This window comes from Zonotrichia albicollis, chromosome 9, assembly GCF_047830755.1.
Source record: "Zonotrichia albicollis isolate bZonAlb1 chromosome 9, bZonAlb1.hap1, whole genome shotgun sequence".
NCBI classification, from domain to species: Eukaryota; Metazoa; Chordata; class Aves; order Passeriformes; family Passerellidae; genus Zonotrichia; species Zonotrichia albicollis.
Genome location: NC_133827.1, coordinates 36,763,765 through 36,782,697, shown reverse-complemented (window position 1 = coordinate 36,782,697; position 18,933 = coordinate 36,763,765). Strand labels below are relative to the sequence as shown.

Genomic DNA, 18,933 nt, shown 5'->3' with positions numbered 1-18,933 from the left:
TAATGTTTACAGAGCAGTATTTAGAGCATTGCAAAAAATATGGAAGCAGAATGATGCCCATATTTTATCTACTGCATGTAATATTCATTCCAAAGAAGGAAGATTTTGGTAGCTGCAATTTTTCATTGTAAAAATTAATGTGTGCTTGTGTACATTTCTCAGCCAGACTTTAGATAGTATTTGTCTTTGCTTCTCATTTTCATACCTGCCAAACATTTGAGTGTATTATCCCAAGAAAGAGATGGAGCCTGTGATAGTGATTATTAATTGTAGAAAAGTAAGTAGCTGTCAGTAACACTTTAAAAACTTGTTAGCCAGATACTTGTCTATATGTATGTGTTGCTTAAGTTTTGTTGGCTTCAGCAGAAATTTATCATTCTCTTTGAAATGTGGAACATCTTAGAGGAAAGACAGACTCGTAGAGCATTTGCAAACCCCAAGACACCAGGAGAACTCAGTTTGCAGTCATAAAGAGAAGCAGTCATACCCAAGAGACCTCACTGCTGGACTGAGAAAAATGTTTGCCAATCAGCAATATATAATGAATAATGAACAATATTTGCCATCTCCCTGAAAGTGGGGCATTGCAATACAAGTTATACAGCTGTTATTGTTTAATTGCAGCTGGATTAATAAAATGTAATTTTTGCAGCCCATTTGCAATTTACCACTGGGGAATAGATTTTATTACCACTTTGGGTGTCTCTTAGTTAATAATTTGTGCCTTTTGAGCATCAGTGTTTGGCTTCAAATCCCAGATACAAGTTTATTAAAAATTGTAATAGTTTTTAGAGACTATAAAATGAAATGAAGTGCACAAAATGTGCTTTCCAGTGCATGAGTTTAAAATAATTTTTTTACTTGACTAATTTCAGTGTTTCCAGGACTTAAAAGTATTGAATTTAAATAATTGTTAAATTTTAATTTGCTAGACATACAATACTATTTTCAATAGATTATTTATATTTGTTACTAATTAAAGATTCAGAATGGCACTGAAGATGTGGTCATAATATGTAATTTTTAAAACTTGCCTAGTGTTTATGCGAAGCAGTGGCAATGCAGAGAAACTGGGCTGATGTTTGAAGTCAGAAACAAGAACAAGACAGTAGTTAAATGATCTGATTTACAGCATTAGGCTGACCTGGTCAAAAATAATTGACAAGCCTTTTGGAGATAAACTGGGCCTTGCTGTTGGTCGAATGGGATCTCCTGTTAAAGTCAAGGGTAAATCAGTTCTTGGCTGCTTTCCCTTTGCTTATCACTGGCAGATTCTCTAAGCAAGTGTCAGAGATGCAAAGCTGCCTCTGGATGAAAACTCTTCTCCACAAATTCCCTGGGACAACTGGAGCAATTTCTCAGTTACCTGTGAAAAGCAGCACTGCTCCAGGCTCTGCTCCACATGCTTGCCGTCCCCATCCACCAGTTACTCCCATTTTATTCTTCTGAAAGAGAAACAAAACCCGCTCTCATTTTTGGGATGTGGCACCTTTGCTTCCCCTTTGGTTATTTTCAAGTTTTAAGCTGGTGGTACTCAAAGATGACAAGGTGCCTTGGTGTTGCTGATTGATGCTGTGAATGTGCTGCTCTTTCTGCTGTTCTCCAGGCAGTCTGTCTCAGTAGATACAAGTAAAATTGGGATGGAAAACGTTGAAAATCTTCTTTTCTACAAGTGGGACAAGGTTTTTTGACTCTGGTTAAACAAGCATGGCACCTGGTGATTCCAGTCTTGTTTTAGAGCACAGTATTATAACTCAGTTGGTTAAATGGAGTAAATATTGCTAGAATGAAATGGAAAATAAACTGTTCTACTACTAGCATTTAAAGGAGCCTACTGAAAGCATGTTTACTGTTCTCTGTGTTAAAGTAAAAAACAAAAAAAAAAAAGCTCAGGTAAACATTTGGCAAAAGATTTCCAGAACCCTTAATCCAAATTCTGTCAGCATCAGGGGGAAGGCTGAAGGGGAGGAGACTTAGAAAATATGATAGTCTGCAATATTCAGGGAAACTCAATTTCAGAATTAGATTTTTGCCAGAAAATTGATTCTGTTCCTCGTTCCAGCAGTGCTTAGAGCACAGGTGAGTTAAGTGTGTGCAGCAGCCAACCCCACTTTATAAAAGGTGTGCTGTGATCTTGCAGTGAATGTCCAGCACTTGTACATAATTACGAGCAATTGACCCTACCTTTTAAAAACTGCTGATATTTATCATGATTATCTAAGCAGAGAAATGGAAAAGCAGCTTTGCTCTAGTGTGGCCAGCTATTTTTTAGGTTGAATACATGCTTATTACTCCTTCATCCTTTAAGATTTTACTCTGAATATTGAAATTGGTCTGTGCCAGGGAAACCCTCTCCCATTTTTAACTTATTCCATTTTAATCCAAAGTAATGGGTCACAGGACAGGATTAACACAGCCCTTCAGTGGATGAATGTACAATTTAGAGCAAGACTAAGGTGAGAACAGAGAAAGGTGGAGAGCTTGCCCTAAGCAAACATGAAATGCACTGCCTCTCCTACCTCTGATAAATCCTCTTATCTCTGAGCATGGTGGGGAAGGGAGGGATAAAAGATGAACCTATCCCTCACTGAAATAGGAATTTGCTTAAAGGTGAGAGCAGAGTAAAAGGAGCTATGTTAAACTTGAACTGTAATTGCTGCATCTGTGTCAGGGTTTGAAGGATCATGCACTGCACAAAGCTTCAATTGAAGAGCAGTCCAGCTGTAGTCTTGCTTTTTTTGTTCCTATTTTCCTTGCTGTGTGATGAGTGAGCTTGCCTGGATTACTTTACATGTGGTGATAGTACTTCTGTGAAAGGAAGTTTTGTTTTTTTAGATCGTTAAGGAATTTGATCTTGAAAACTAAAACTTAGCAATAAATATAAGCTTGCTGTATCTCTTGCCAGAAAATTTTGCCTGAATTTCATATTTGAAAGAGAGTGAAACAGGGAATGACCCAACCTTCAGACATTTCCACATGTCATATGATTGTCAGTAAAACAAGATTTGCCTCGTATGGGCACTTGCTATTAAAGCTTTACCATGGGAATCCTGGCTGAACCTGGGTTTCTGTTAGACAGCTTGACACATGACTTTCTTGGCACTCACAAAAAATCTATAAGGTTTGACTTTTAATCACAGGAGGTAGTACAGACAGATGCTCACTGTTTGTGTTCAGTAATACCCAAGTGGAAAAGCTGTTGCAGGATCTCCTGTGAATTAATTTTCCCTAGTAATTAATTGTCTGAAAACCTGAGGGGGTAAGCTGGGAGAAGTTCTTCATGAGTAATGCCGCACCTGAAGGAGAAGGTTAAAGTGTAGAAAGTGCATGAAGCTGCTGACTCTTGTTTGTGCCTCCTGAAAATTCTCCCATCTCTTTATTTTCACAGCCACATGAAGATCAAGGGTACTGATTTAAAGCATGATAGTAATTTGGATTTGCTCGTGGTGTTAGCAGTCAGATCTGTGTTTTTATCACCTTGAGGCACTGAGGAAATTGGCTGTGAGCATTTATATTAAATATTGTTCTGGCTCCGCGTTTTCCGGTGCGTTCGTGGCCATGGCATTACACACCCTTGGTGAATACAGAGATGCTTATGAAGTGTTAAAGCTGAGTGTATTTAATTTCATGTCAAGAAGGACTCCCTGCCATAGTGTTCAGCTGAGCCATTGTGAATAACTGTCAGTCTCAACACTGACATAAAGCACTTCTCTGTGTGTGTGTGATGTGAGTTTTTAAGGATTCAAAGCCCTTTTTTGTTGGTGTATTTTAAAATTCTACAACAACTGGGCTTTCAGCTCTTCACAACGTGCAGAGCAGTTTGTGGTTTTTAGGGCTTGCTAAAGTGGCCTTCAGTTTGGGGGTGTGGACATCTTCAGACCTTAACAGTTCCATTAATATGTTTCAAAATTTATATATCCAAAATAAGTGTATCTGTTTATTCCAAAATCATATGCTAATCTTCTTTCATCGAGCTTTCATATTAATTTCTTGTGTCACCATCAATGCTCAAATATACATGAACAACTTTTTCATTAAAACCTTTTATATTAATAGTGTTTTGTAATAGTAAAGCCAGTAGCAAAATAAAATCCAGGAAATTATTTGGCCACAATTAAATGGAAGGGAAAAGTACATCCCGATGACTTGAATTGAATTGAATTCTTGTTTAAAAATGGGGTAGAAGTTTGCCAGTCTTCAGGAAGCACAAAATGCCATTAACAGCATTTAGTCACTTACTAATACTGGATGTGATTTCTAATTGCTTCTATACTTTGTCATTGTTCAACACAATCAAATCAAATTGGCCAGAAAATTTTTCTTGGATCGTCACAGTCCATGACTATGTTTTTACTGTTATTGTTCCAGCTTCTTTTTCATCAGCCCAACCTTTACTGCTTCGTTAAGTCTAAAATTAGACTTTGACAATCAACCTATTTTATTGGAATTATGAAAAGAAAGAAATATACATGGCAAAGTTTAAGGGGAGGCTCCAGTATCATATTTTATTTCATGCTTAGCAGTTCCTTGAGAGTTATCAAAGTCAGGGATCCTTTATTTGTAATTAAGTACTCCTCACTTTAAAATCATGACTAATAAATGTCAAGTGCAAGAAGAGGCGCTATTATTCAGTGAAGGTCCTTGGATGTTTTAGGGTGAAAATGTGTAGGCTTGAAGGTTGTTAATTTTTAAAATGTTGTAGGGGTGGTTTCATTACAAAATCCTAAAGTTAACCACTTCAGATAAGCTCAAAAATCATTGAAACATTTGGGGAGCTCTTATACGACAGGAAGCTCTTGACATTTATGGTAATTAAAAGTGAAGGTATCTATTAAATACTTAAGTTATTCATATAAACACCAGGCTGGCGTGCAACTGTAAGAGTTTATATATCTTAATTAAAACTGGTCAGAACTGTTCAGTGAATCCGTTTTCTGTGTTTGGTGGTGGCTGGGGTTTTATGTTTTAATGAGACCCAAAAGCTTTGAGGAAACATTGGCATAAATGCTTTGGGAGTCACCTGGAATGAGATGTATTATCTTGCGATTGGCAGATCCAGTTTGGTTCCTGCAAGGCAAGGATTGGCAGTGCCTGGAGCATCTCTGTGAGCCAGGCTGAGAGAGCTGGGGGTGTTCAGCCTGGAGAAGAAAAGGCTCAAGGGGCTCCAAGAGAGCTGGAGAAGGGCATGGAGTGATGGACAAGAAGGAATAGCGTCAGACTGAAAGAGAGCAGGTTTAGATTGGATATTAAGGAGAAATTCTTGACTGTGAGGAAGGTGAGACCCTGGCACTGATTGCCCAAAGCAGCTGTGGCTGCCCCATCCCTGGAATCATCCAGGGCCAGGTTGGACAGGGCTTGGAGCAGCCTGGGATAGTGGAGGGTGTCCCTGCCCATGGCAGGTAGAATGAAGTGAGCTTTAAGGTCTCTTCTAGCCCAGAACATCCTGTGATTCTCTGATGATTCTCTCTCTTGTCTTGTGTCTTGTAGTCTGTTTTGGCATGTGTTTTGTGGTTGTGTTTTTTTTCTGTGTTTTTGTTTCTAGTGAAGAATAGGAAAATACAAATCTTCCATTTCTCTGTGGAGTAGTCCAGTTGATCTTGGCCCCAGTGACTTGGATGATTTTCCTGATCCTGGCTTAAAAGCATTAACTCATGTATTAGTATTTAGGAGAATCTAGAAAGAACTGTATCTAGATATTTGGATATTTAAATTTTGGAAAGTTACTGTTTCTACTGGGCAGCATCAGCAAAATGTTAGTTCCCAGTAGCGTTTCAGAAGTTACAGGAATTAGGTCTAACCTATAGAGACAAACATTATTGTCACTGCTTATTTGATAGTAAATCCCTTTTAATAAAACTTGCAGACTGCACCCAAAACATATTTCTGTCTATTCTTGCCTATTACTATAACATCTGGGGGCTTTTCTGTCAGACAGTGAAAGAATTCTATCTCTAGGATGGGCTTTTTTGTTTTTTAAAAAAATTCCTCTTCTTAAAGGAAAAAACAATGCATTTGGATTGTACCACAATTAAGGATGCACCAAAACCAATCTGCTTGAGCTAAGGTGTAACACTGAGCACTGTTGTGGAGTAATAGCTCTGTTACTGAGAGCTATAGGACAGCACAGCCATAGGAATAGCATGGTAATTGGAAGGCATTTTCTTTCCAGAGATAAAAGGCTCCCCTGGAAAATGGTGAAATCTCTTCCCAGTTTGTAGTTTTTTCGCACTGGACAGTCCTTTTGGTGGTGATGGAAAGATCCAGAATAAAATACTGGATAGCAGATTGGCACTTCATTACAAACTCTTAAAAATAGAAACAGCAACAAAAATTACTTTTTGGATGCCATATTAATTCAGCTGAGAAATATTTACATACTTTGAAGGCTGTAAGAGAAACGTATTTCAGTGCATTTCAGAAGAGATTTTGAGCATGTTGTGTTCAAATTTGATAAATGTGCCACTCTATTCAATTTGCAAATGCCAGTCTCTTCAATGTACTTTTTCGTGCATTAGGTTTTTAATACTTACTTTTCCACACGTGCCCTGGAGAAAAGCATGCAATCCACTGTTACTCTGAGGTAAACTGGATTTCAGTGTAGTCTGTTTCAAATTAAATGAAATTGTTTATTAGTTTTGCAGTTCTGGAGAGCAGAGGCACCCTTGGGTTTTCACTGAGCTGATGAGGGATATGTTAGCCTATACATCCAAAGAGGACTGATGCTAATTGGGCTTTTCACTTTGATAAAGTCCTTGGTTTCAATGATGATACACAGGTTGGCTGCATCTTTTAATTAACAAAAAAAAAATTAAATTCCTCTGCTGGAATTCCCTAACTGGTGAGTGGTTTCGATATGCAAGTATGCTCTTTTCTGGTAAGCCATTTTATTGAATCCTCTACCAATCCAAAATTGTAACAAATTCTATTTCAAACTGTGATATTTTTAATATTTTCTTTTTTATCTTTCCATTGTTTCCAGGGTTTACAGTCTGCCGTACAATGGCAGAGCCCTGGATATGGAATATGTGGCTGTACATATTTTGCAGATCTGTGCAGTGCAGTTGAGTTACATTCAGTGCTTGAGCAGCACGTGATTTTCCTCCTGGCAGCATTCAATTTGCTGTGGAATAAAATGCTGTGTGCCTAGCAATGGCTGTGTGATTCAGGGTGTGATACTTGTACAGCCTCTAAACATCAGGCAGTAAAGACAGAGAGGATTCCAGTGCTGAAGCTCCTTTATCAAATTCTGGTAACTGCATTTGTGCTTGTTGCAACTGTTAAGATGCTGTTTAATTGAATCTGAGTCTCAGAAATTCAGTTACTCTGGTTTTGTCTATTAACAGAGAGTGTGGGTGAAAAAAAAGGCAAAACAACCCAAACTGTGCTGTGATGTGGATACTTCTGGGTGGTGTGAGTGCCCAGGTGCATTTCTGTGCTCAGCATTGCAGTAGGACTATCATAACTATACAGATAAATTCAAAAGGCATAAAATCTAATACATCTCAGTTGCCTCCTCTTAAAAACATCAGCAAGATGGTTTTAGTCTTCATGATTAGCTTAATATCAAAGAAGTATAACTTAATAAATGCCTGGGATACCCGTAATCCTCTATATTTCTCATATGACAGCTGGGATTTCTATCCAGATTCTTTACTGGCTGAGTAATTTCCATATACATTTCTGTAGTGCTTTGCCTGGGGGTGAGGATAGCCAAATGTCAGCAAAAACATGAGGTTATGTTCAAATGATCTCAGTCATGCAAGTCCTGGATACTTCCCTTCAAGGGAAAATAAGGCCATAATGAAGAATTTCAGAGCGTGTTTTTTGAGGGCCATGAAATTCATGAAATCTGCTTAAACCCAGAAACACTGGGCACATTTCTCATGAGCATAACTGCTGTTGACTTTTGTGGAAGTTCTGGCAGGCTGGCAATGCAAAGATCACATTCCCATGGTCACAGAGATGATGTGATGTGTGCCCCATGCACGAACATTTAATGTCAGAACAATCAAATATGCAGCAGGTGTGGGCTGTAGTGGAATGATCTCATTTGGCACAGAGCTTGGATAATGTGTAGGAGAGTAGGAGATGGATGGGATAAGAGCATGCTGGAGTAATACCTTCCATTTGCTGGAGCTTAATTTAGTTGAGGAGATGAGCAGCGCTTTTAAAAGAAGTTTGTTGCATTCATGTTGTTTTATTTGTTATTCTTTAATATCAGTTACAACTTCATTCAGTGAGAACTGAGAAGTGTGACCCTGTCTTTCAGTTTTTTTCTGGTTTTATGTAACCTGGAAGAAACAGTTTAGAAGGTTCAGCACGTTGACTCAGCTCTTCATGAGAGCTTAATAGACCCTGAGCAGGAACCTGTGCTAGAAGCTTAATATAAATATTTTATGGAGAAATGGAGTATTATTTTAAGGGCAGAAGTTGGTTAAACAGCATCAGCAGTTTCAAACTATAGAAGGCAGACAGTGAGCTGCACTGTTTACAGTGATAATTGTAGGAAGGTGTGGGGTGTGAATCTAGAGTTGAAGACGATGCTGTGTCACTGTGTTCAGACACAACCATCTGCTCGTGGTGCTGGTTTACCCCATCTTGTTGCACATAAGTTCTGTGCAGTCTGTTTTACCTGCAGCACAGGATTAGTCTCAGTTGAAGTTTTTTTCCATGGGGCTGGTTAGCTATATTTAGCCGTCATCATCGCTCTTGCAGTGGGCTTTAACTTCCAAGTTGTTTTTGTTTCCTCATGTCCTTCACATTTCTTTTTTCCTCCATGTCTTCGCCCACGGTTCTCTTTCCCCTCTAATGCTTAAGAATCCCATTTAGAAACACTTCATCCATCTTTGATATTGATTCAGCTTTCTGTGGTGTATGTGTGTTAAATATAAGATGGTAGAGTTTTTCTTGTGGTTCAGTAGGCTCTCTTCAAGCTTTTATGCAACTGGGTGAGATTTCCTGTTTCTTTTTCTCACTGGAGAGTACTGATGATGTAAGTAAAGAACTAGACAACTGCACTATCTATTTTACCTCCACTTAAATCAATTTAGAGCACAAAATTATAATGATAGAAACATCTGTGTTTAAAATTGATGGCTGTTCAGTGCTCAACTCTGCAGTATTATTCCTTGAAAATTTTTTTTTATTGTTCAGTTTACTAGGAAGGCTGAATAATCAGCCATGCAATGCCCCCAGAGTTGACCAGCACCTCTCAGTGAGCCTGAGACCAAGAGATGTGTGTAAAAACACTCTTCTGGTTATCTATAAAAGAGCAAGACCACAAGTAGTTTGCATTCACTAAGGATGAGGGATGCACAGCTTGTTAGGATGATGCCTGTGTGCTTCCAGAGGAGCAAGAGAAATCAGTGGTTTGGAGTATTTTAGTAAGACTTTTGGAGAGCACTGCTGACCATGAGTCTAACTGCTCTCTGGGTCCATTTCTGCCCTTTTCTTCACCCTTTCCATGTTTTCTCTGCTGCTTCTCCCCAGCCCTTCCTGTCCTGGTTGCTGTGCTGTGAACTCCATTTGCCCTAAATCAGGGGAAATGTGCTGTGGTGAGATTTCTTGTTTGGTGCTGGTGAATTAATGAAATCACATTTCAGAGATCTGTAGAAACATCTGCCCCTGGATTGAGAAGTTTGGAATTTTAACCCACAGGGTCAAAATCTGGCAGTTGGAGGCGTTTGGAGCCAGATGCCAGGCAGTGATAGTTCAGCACTCCAGCCTATGGACTGAACTGGCTGCCATGGAAGCTGGGTGAAAATAACTATTTTATTCCACTCTTTTCCATTCTGTCTTGTTGCCAGTTCTTCCTTTAGTGTCCAGTGTTCAGAACCTGTGTTGCTAGTTTATTTTATTGGTTTTTTGGGTAAGATTTTGAGCTCAACTCCTAATAGTGTGCATTTTTCTCTGTCTAGCAGAATAAATCCAAGAGGATGGAGGAGAAACATGTAATTAATAGTAAGAATCACTGAACTTTGGGCAGAGGGTGAATCATATGGGAGTTGCATTGGTGCTGCAACTGAAAGTTTTAAGGCCTAAATACCTATTTTAAATGAGTGATTTATCTTTACTCTCCATACTTATTTCTACCCTTCAAAAGGTGCAAAGAATCCGTTATCCTTCCTTGCCACAATGAATAAAGTTATTTCTGTGCTGGAAATAAATAGGCAATCACCAGAGCTGGAGACAGTTTTTCTTCTGGGTGGGTGATTTTCAAGTAATTAACTAATTCAGTCATATGCAGAATACTGTTCTTAAAAGCCTTCTGAATTTTGTGTGTGCTGGCGAGGTTTTCTGTACATGAACCTTGAAACAAATTTCAAAGCTATCAATTTTCATAGCCACATTTGTCAGTTTGGCAGCAGTTCATTCTGAGCTTGATGCTAAGCATGATTATTGTAAGTTATTAACTATGCTTACTGTAAATCACCTGAATCTGCCCAGCTCTGCTGGCAAGGTGATGTGAGGCTCAGAGTGGTGCTGGTACATGTATTTATGACATATGCTACTGTTCAGAAATTACCTTTATCTTCAAGTTTTCAGGAAAAGGGATATAATTTGGTAGCGAGGATAATTTTAGCAGTATTCCTGTCTTGTGAAGAAAATTACTGAGCATCTGGAGTTCCTAATATTTTATTTTTTATCCTTCAAAAATGAGCTGTTTCTGTTCTCTGATCCTTAAAATCAATCCCTCAGCTGAAAAACATGTTGAAATAACAGGTTACTCTTGGCATTTAGAGTAATATTTGGAGGCTGCAGTGGGAGTCTGGCACTTTTTGCATTTGGTTGCTGCCTGCGAACAAGCCCATCTCTCTCTCAGCCCAGCCTCTGTCCCAAAATGCTTAAATTGAAATTTAATGGTAGTGGGTGTAGCTGGAGAAGTACAAGTCAAGGTGTGATGGTTTGAATTTGAATTTTAGTAGGCAAAAAAAAAAAAAAAAAGGAAAAAAAAAAGGAAAAAAAAGGATGGGGGAAGAAGGCAGGTGTGACCTTCCTGCAGGAATATGTCAAGGCCCAGGGTGTGGAGTGCAGTCCCTGGCCAGGGGCTGCAGGACCCAGCTCCCACAGCTGCCTCCTGTGCCTGCAGAAGGTGAAATCACACGTGCAGTGCATGTTAGTGGCCCCTGGAGGGTTCTCTATTGATCTGTGTCTTAATAATGCATAATAGGCAATCAGGGCTTTCCTGATCTTTTCAGAGATGCGCTGTCAGCGAGAGTTGTAGATCACCCTGCTGCTGGTGGCGGTGTCTGACCTGCCCTCCACAGCATCTCAGCAGCTTCCACTTCCATTGGGACTGCTCCTGACTCACCCAGCAGAGTCAGGCTTGGCCTTTGGAGCAGTTACAAGTCATCATTCCATGGCCTTTCAACGAGGCAAGATAGATCTGCCACTGGTTAAAGAAATTATTTCAGACTAGAATAGGTACAGGTATTAGGATTATTGTGTTTTGTTTTGTTTCTGCAGGCATGAACAAGAACGTTTGGTTTTGCATTATTTGCCAATTTATCTGTTCTGCCTTGTTTGGGCTTTGCTCTCCTTTTGAAGATCATTCTTTTGTAGAATGGCTTAGGATGGGATTTTTGCTTTAGATGCTCAGCTAAGTGGGGTTTTGCAATTCTCATGTTGCCTCTGTCCCACTTATTGGAACATTGACTTTCAGCAATGCATAGTCTTAAATCAATAGGATCTTTATTGTTACTTACTGGTGACATAACTAAGTTTAGCAGCAAACTGCAAGCATACATTAGTGTGGTGTAGAAAGCAAGAAAATGAGATTTCAGAATTATATGTTGTTGCTGGACACCATCTGCAATACTTGTCTTCTGGACTACTGGAATTCATAATCACTGCTGTAAAATAGATCTTTTACCCTTGGCCTTTGAGAGTATTTAACAGCACAAGCTAATAGAAATTGGGGTAATTGTGTTACCACTGTGTGTAAGTACTCATTGTGCAAACCCATTCTGATTTGCATTTGACAACATCAGAAGTTAATTGGATTACCAAAATAATGCAACAGTGACAATGGCAGAGAATTCAGTTTATAGCACTAGTGTAAGTCTGTTTGTATCATCCCATGGCTACTCCCTTTTTTTTTTTACCCTTTTTTATTTTTTCCCTAGGAAAGGCAGAGTCGTGACTTCTGCCTGTGTTGGTTCCTTAATAATAAAAAAAAAGCAAAAGCTAGTGGGGTGAAAACTCACTTAATTTGCTCAAGAAGTAGGAGAATTGCAGGCTATTTTGGATATTTCGAGTACAATGTTTAATGTTTTATTTATATGTAGCATAATAAATATGCTGACCAATAATAAGTCAGCAAAACTCAGTGTAGCTGAACTGTTCAAAATGAATCAGCTCCTATTTTTCCCTCTAACCTTGGACAGATGGCAGGCTGCTAGTGCTGTGGCTGACCTGGTGGAGATCCCTAAACCAGGATTATCTAAGGAGGATGAAGATCAGAAGGTGCCAGTGGATGGAGGCTGAGAATTCCAGAGATTGTCTGGGCAGGGGAGGACCTGGCATGTAGATGACGCATCCATGGCATGTCCTAGCCATGAAATTCCAGGCAGAATCAGGTCTGGCACCTTGTCTGCTGGTGAATCCATTGCACTTAGTGCTCCTGATCCTGAGCAGTGAGGAGGAGGAGGGTCAGCCCTGCTGAGGCTCTCTCAGGAAGGTTTTAGAGGGGAAGAAGAGGCTCTTACCCCTGTGCAACCCCTTGGTGAAAACACAACATGAGTTAACTGTGGTGTCTCCTGAAGGGAGCACAATTTAGGGCTGGGCAGAAATACCCAACTGTTGCAGTAAGGTAGAAAAATTATGAAAGAAAGGCCTCACAAAAACAGGCCTGCTGTGTTAGATCAGTGACCTGTCATGTCTTCTAAGTGAAGGTTGCACTTTGCAAGTTCCCATGTAAAAACGATCCTGGTGTGAACAGTTCGTTAACATAACAATCTATTCTTGAGTGAAAAACAACTAGCACCTGCATAAAATCTATCCCATGAGAATCAATTGAGAAAATATTTAACCAATTTAAGAATAGAGAAATTTGATGGACAAGGAAAATTCCTTTTACTAACCAGTGGAGTGATTGGCAAAAAAGGTGTTAACCAACTGGAGTCACACACGAGGTCTGTAAAACTGTATAAAAAAGGAGAATATGCAATAAAAAAAGGCCTTTGATACATTGCTCAGTGTGTCATTTCTGTCCTTCTCTGCAAAGACACCCAGCATAATTCAGGATAAGTGTCCTGAGTGCAGTCAGCTTTCATTAGCACCCAGCTCTGAGCTGCTGCTGTTTGTGATGTGCCTGGAGGAACGTTTTGGCTATTGCTTGGTGTATCTCTACACCAAAAAACCATTTTATTAGACAAAAATGTATCCTGTCACTGTATTCATTGTTGGCACGGGGCTGAATCTCCTTGTCCTGGCCTCACACACCCTCTGTGATTCCCTGGACACAGGAGGAGGTTTTGAACTTGCTGGGTGCTAAAGTCACCTTTCCCCATGGAGCCCCTGAGTTCTCCCATCCCAGCCAGGGCAGAACTGGAGGATGAAGATTGCACAGTGATGAGCACATTTCACACAGCAGCTCAGCCATTGCTGATGGGCCAAGAATTATCTTAATTTTTGGAATTTGGCTGGTTGTGTGCTGGGGCAAGATGGGAATGTGTGGCTTAGTTTTTTCTCCTTACTTTAAAAAAAACCCCTTGGACCCCACAATGTTTCTGTTTAAAAAAAAAATATATATATATAAAATTTCCAATTTATGAAGTCTGCTGATATATAAGGAATTTAATAAAAATGCTGGCAGATGATTATCTATAGTCATGCTATATAAACCTGGTTTTGGTGAGGTCTAGATCTTAGCCGTAGCAAAATACAAATTATTACATGAAAATAGTTATAAAGTCTGGAAATTGACTTTTTGCTACTTTTTTATGATTTAATCTATTTATATGGAGAGACATACCTTCTTTTTCAACTGGGATGCATCTTGATGAGAATACAAGTAAAAATAAAATGTACATTATCTGTATTTTTTTGTACGCTGTGGGAGAAAATACAAACCCTTTTGAAGATGAACCTGTTGTCTTTGTTCTCCCACTGAGAAATCTGCGTTCCCTCTCATTTGCTTTATTCCTTGTGCCTGAATCCCCTGAGCATGTGAACCTTCCTTTTCCTTAAAGGAGAGAAGCTTAAAGATGAAATGTGTTGTGTGTGCCCACTAAACCTGATAAACTGATACTCCTTTCCTGATATAATTTCAGCGGGCGTAAGGGACATATTCCCAAACCTGTTAAAATCAACAGAAGTTCTGCAAACTTCAGTGCGTTTTGGACCAGGCTGGAAGTGAAATGTGTCACCGAGTTTATCGCGGCGAGTTATTTTCTTCTCCTGCAGAATGTTTCCTTCCCTTGGTCATCTTGTGTTATGCACTTGCTGCTTTGAAACGCTGCAGTGGGGCTTCTTCTCAGTCTGGGGTGGCCCAAGCCAGCAGATATTTCTTTTATCTCGGTATCAAAGAGCAGAATGTGGCTTTAACATTGACAAGAAGCACTTGGAGACAAAGAGTGACCTTTTGAAAGTGATGAAAAGGAGACCCCAGGGAATCCCATTAGGAGCAGGGAAGGTAGATAACAGCTCCTTCCCCCCAACAAAGGTACAACATTCTGCTTATTCTCAGGGGATTTTGTAACTGAAGCCTGTGCCTTTGGCCTTTCCTTTCAGTTCAAACCAGCCATCTGTGTCCTTTAATTTGAGTCGTAGATATTCCGTTATTTTTATCTGAATATATAAAGGCAAACTGTTGGAGTCCTTATCTCAAAGACAAAGCAAAAGGCCAACACAGGGTCTGTGTTTCTCCTCATGTTTCTCCCAGCCCATTGCTGAGGCCCGGAGGTGCAGAGTGGATGCCCCAGGTGCTGCCAGGGCTGGTGGCAGCACTGACATTTGTCATTGATGCCCAGCTGGCCCCTGGCACTGCTCAGAGCAGTGTATCCATCAAACTGCACGTGCTGCTGAGATCTCATTGATTTTTCTTGTGCATATAATACAAATACTTACTGCTCTGCCCCTGATATAAGATGTGAGAACTACTTTGTCCAGATGCTTCCTGGAAAGTTCGGATGAAAGAAGTAAGAAGAGGTGAGATAAAACAACCCAGTCTAACAGTGTTATTCCTCCATAGAAGCATTTAATTGTATTTTCCTCAGTGTTTGTTTCTGTTTTAATTGGCCAGAAATTCCTGACTGTGAAATTGCGGGATCCTTGGACGTACTTCCTTCTTTTCCAGCTCAATCTAGCATATGTTTAGGTCTTTTAAATTAATCCCAAAATGATAAAATAGAAAACCATGTATCCTTTAGATATGAGCTGGCCACTTTCAGTAGCAGGACTGGAGATTTGTTGTATTTACTTGGACTGATTAAGAAAGTGTGAGTTCCAGAAGGCTTTACATGAAAATTAGGAAGACACAATAATTTCTGTCATGCCGTGGCTCAAGAACTTGATGGTGATCATGAGAAATATTCACCTGTTCTGTTTACTCAGAGTTCCTGATTCAGAGCTTACAGATGTGGCAATTTGGAATTTAGGGTTAGAATTTTATAAATATTACTGAAGCTACCCCTAACTTTCAGTCTTCTAGTAAATTGTGAAAACACAAGGGAAGGAGATCCTTTCCATATTACCTGTTTGATCTGATTGCAAGTCAGAGATCTTGTTGTACAAATACCAAGAATTAGAGCAGTGATAAAATAGCATTATTTGGATAACATTTCATCATATATATTTCATATATAAATATTATTAAAAATAGTAATAAAACTGCATTTTCTTAGGTTTGAGGGTAGTGATTTCAGATTACTGAAGTGTAGCAGGTCATAAAGTTGATACTTTTCTTTCTTCACCAAGATGCAAGGATTTGTGCAGTAATTTTGCTTTCAGGTTCTGTGTCCAAATTTGAGATTGAGAAAGTCCTCTTTTCTGAGGTTAAAAAATGCTGCAGGAAAATTATGGTTTCCTTTAAATTCTTCTTTTCATCATCCAGTGTAACGGGTGCATATTATTGCCAACACGGGATTGTGCAGAAATTGAAAAGATAAATTTGGATGGAAGGTTTTTCAGAAATACTTTCCTTCATTGAGAGAGTGGGAGAAATCTATGGTAGTTATCAAAATTTACTGCAATCATGCTTCTGTGTTTTATGTGTCTCAAAAGAAGAAAAGTAAATGAAAGGAGTCAAAAAGGATCTTTGAAAACTGTTGAAAATCTTTGCTCTCAGTGATGCCTTGACTATTGTTTTAATTTGCTTTAGTTCTATGGTAGATCATAACAGTGGGTGAGTAATTTACAGAAGCAACAAAGCCATCCCATTACTTCTTGGAAATAACAGAAATGAGCTTTTATGCTTAAACAAAGACAGTTTAATTGCAGCCAGCTCTGCTGCAAAACAGTAGAAAAAAGTCAATGCAAGAAAGAATTGTTTTTCTGGGGTCTTAAAGTGGCATATAGCTCTGTGTCCTCTACCTGCAGCTGGATGTGCAAATTGCTCTTTTAATGAAGATATTTTGAATGGTGATCCTGATAACAGGGAATATGGGGGAGAAGCTTCTCTGCCTGCCTGATGCTGATTTGTGAACTGTCTGCTTTTCCAAAGGCTGTGATGGCTGCACAGCTTGGCTTGGGTTCATGCTTCAGGCCACTGAAGGTGTTTTCTTGGCAGGGGTGAGAGTGCCAGAAATCATATCTGTTGTTGTACTCCCTGGAGGGTTTTCACATCACACAGCAGCCACCTGCCCACACGGCTGTGTCTGCTCAGAGCAGGCTGCCTGGGCAAGGAGCACATCAGGGAGGACAGCAAGGAAGGGATACCTGGTGCTGATGTGTTTGAAAAGTGACTGTCACCAGCTGGAGCCTTCCTGATCCGGGCAATGTGCATTCCTAGAAAGCAACCGAAGGGGATCCTGGCTGCTGCCAATAAGTATCAGCTGCCTTTTAAACTTTGCCCTGAACCTTCTCCTTGAATGCACTCTGTGTCTGTGTAATATTTAACTGGCAGGGTGGACTGACTGCCTGAAATTTTTAAATTGCCTGAGATGTCAATGCAGATAGCTTTAAAAAATTAAAAAAAAAAAAAGAAGAAAAAAGCTTATTTGGTTGCTCTGGTACTCTCAAATATTTACTTCTGCATCACAGTTATTGACAGGTCCTATTTTGGGCCATGGCTGCTCTCCTAACACAGAGGGCAGAGAAGGGAGAGATGTTCTCTGCAGGGGTGGGTGAACTGAGCATATTTTGGTGAGGTGCTGGTCACAAGGGTTTGCTAGAGGAGAAATGTTCAAAGTCTTGGGACAGCAGATGATGACATTAGTTGGAATTAGTACCTGTGTGCAGCACTGAGCAGTCTTGGACTGAGACAATCTCCCTGCAGGAGGCAGAGCTCTGCATCTCACAGGGGGCACTTTGCACTTGGAAGGCTTGGAAATTGAAAATGCTCGCCTTTCCTGGGGATTCAGGGAGCTGCATTTGGGAGTTTACCTCCCTAAAGAACTGAGGATGAAAGTCTGTAACTCTGCTGCTTGGCTCTTGTCCCTTTTCTCTGGTTTCCCTGAGTACTGCAGAGCCTGAGTGTGTATCCAGACCTGTTGCAGACCTGCAGCAACCCCAAGGTTACACACAATGTTTTCTTTCACTTGTGTGCATATCTCCTCTACAGTGGTAGGTTTGAAAGACCACTCTAACCCCTCTTTCTACTTGTCAGCCTTTCAAGGGAAACTCTTTTGGTTTCCCCACAGAACATGTGGGATGATTCAGTGTCAATACTGCACAACAGGACAGCGAGTGTAAATAAGATGATGGGAATAGGAGCAGTTTCTGTAGTGTGTCCTTAGGAATCAGCAGACCTACTGATACCTCAAGAACCATTAATTCTTGATTGGGGCATGCTGAGCTTATCAGAGGAGCCATCTGCCACCTCATTCTGTGTGTATTTATTTATTTATTAGTAAGGTGAATCCTGACGCCTCACATGGAAAAATTGTAAGGGGAACGATGCTTTTTATTCAGCTTCCTGCAGAAGATCTTACAAAAAAAAAAAAAAAAAAGAGGATAGTTTAACTTCTCTTGTTGACTGTTTCTCCTGATACTCTGCATCATGTTGTATTCCCTTTTATACTGTGTTCACTGACTGGTCTCTGACTAATATGTCTTGATATTTGCTACTTGAAGTGACATACAAAGAAGCTGTCATCACCAGCTGTGCAGAAGACATCGGAGAAAACCAACACTAAGTACTAAGAAGGAAATGAAAATGTCTTTTCTGCCCTGCTAAATTTGACTTGTGGTGCTGGTTTTTTTTGCCATCTTTCTCACTTGGCTCAACATGCTTGGCTGCTCTGAAAGAGAAACACTTTGCTGGCTGCCTCTTGCATGATCTCCAGGTGCAGGGGCCAATGCCCAGATTCCTGCAATGCAGAAATAAGTCAGCTGATTACATTTTTGATGTCTTTTTGAAACCTGTGATCTGCAGGCTCTCCTCAGATTTAAGGCATATCAGGAATAGGTAACTTCTGTGTCTGAATGGTTTAGATTGGAAAATAGATGTTCAGCACCGATCAGGAATAATTTACTGATCTCTTAAGAGGGGAGAATAGGAAGTAAGCTATTACCATAAAAAAATTTTACTGCAATTTTCCTCTGCATAAGCTTAAATTCTGTGTAGAGAGGTTGTCAATTAGTGTGCAGATTTTTTTAATTGGCTATAATAAAAAGCTAATTGGTGTTTTGCTTAAAGAGTGAATTAAGAAAGTGTTGCTATAGAAACTTTACATGTGTATAGTGCTGCTCTACATAACAGTAGATATAATAGTCTAATGACCTTTCTGAGCCAGCTGTAAAGTCAAAGAAAATGTGTTAAATTCAGGCTGG

The 18,933-nt window shown here is 39.8% G+C and overlaps 1 protein-coding gene across 6 annotated transcripts in view; it reads left to right on the top strand.

The window, feature by feature from the left end:
* NAALADL2 (N-acetylated alpha-linked acidic dipeptidase like 2) overlaps positions 1-18,933 on the top strand; it is a 399,226-nt gene that overhangs the window by 62,945 nt on the left and 317,348 nt on the right. The window lies entirely within an intron of this gene.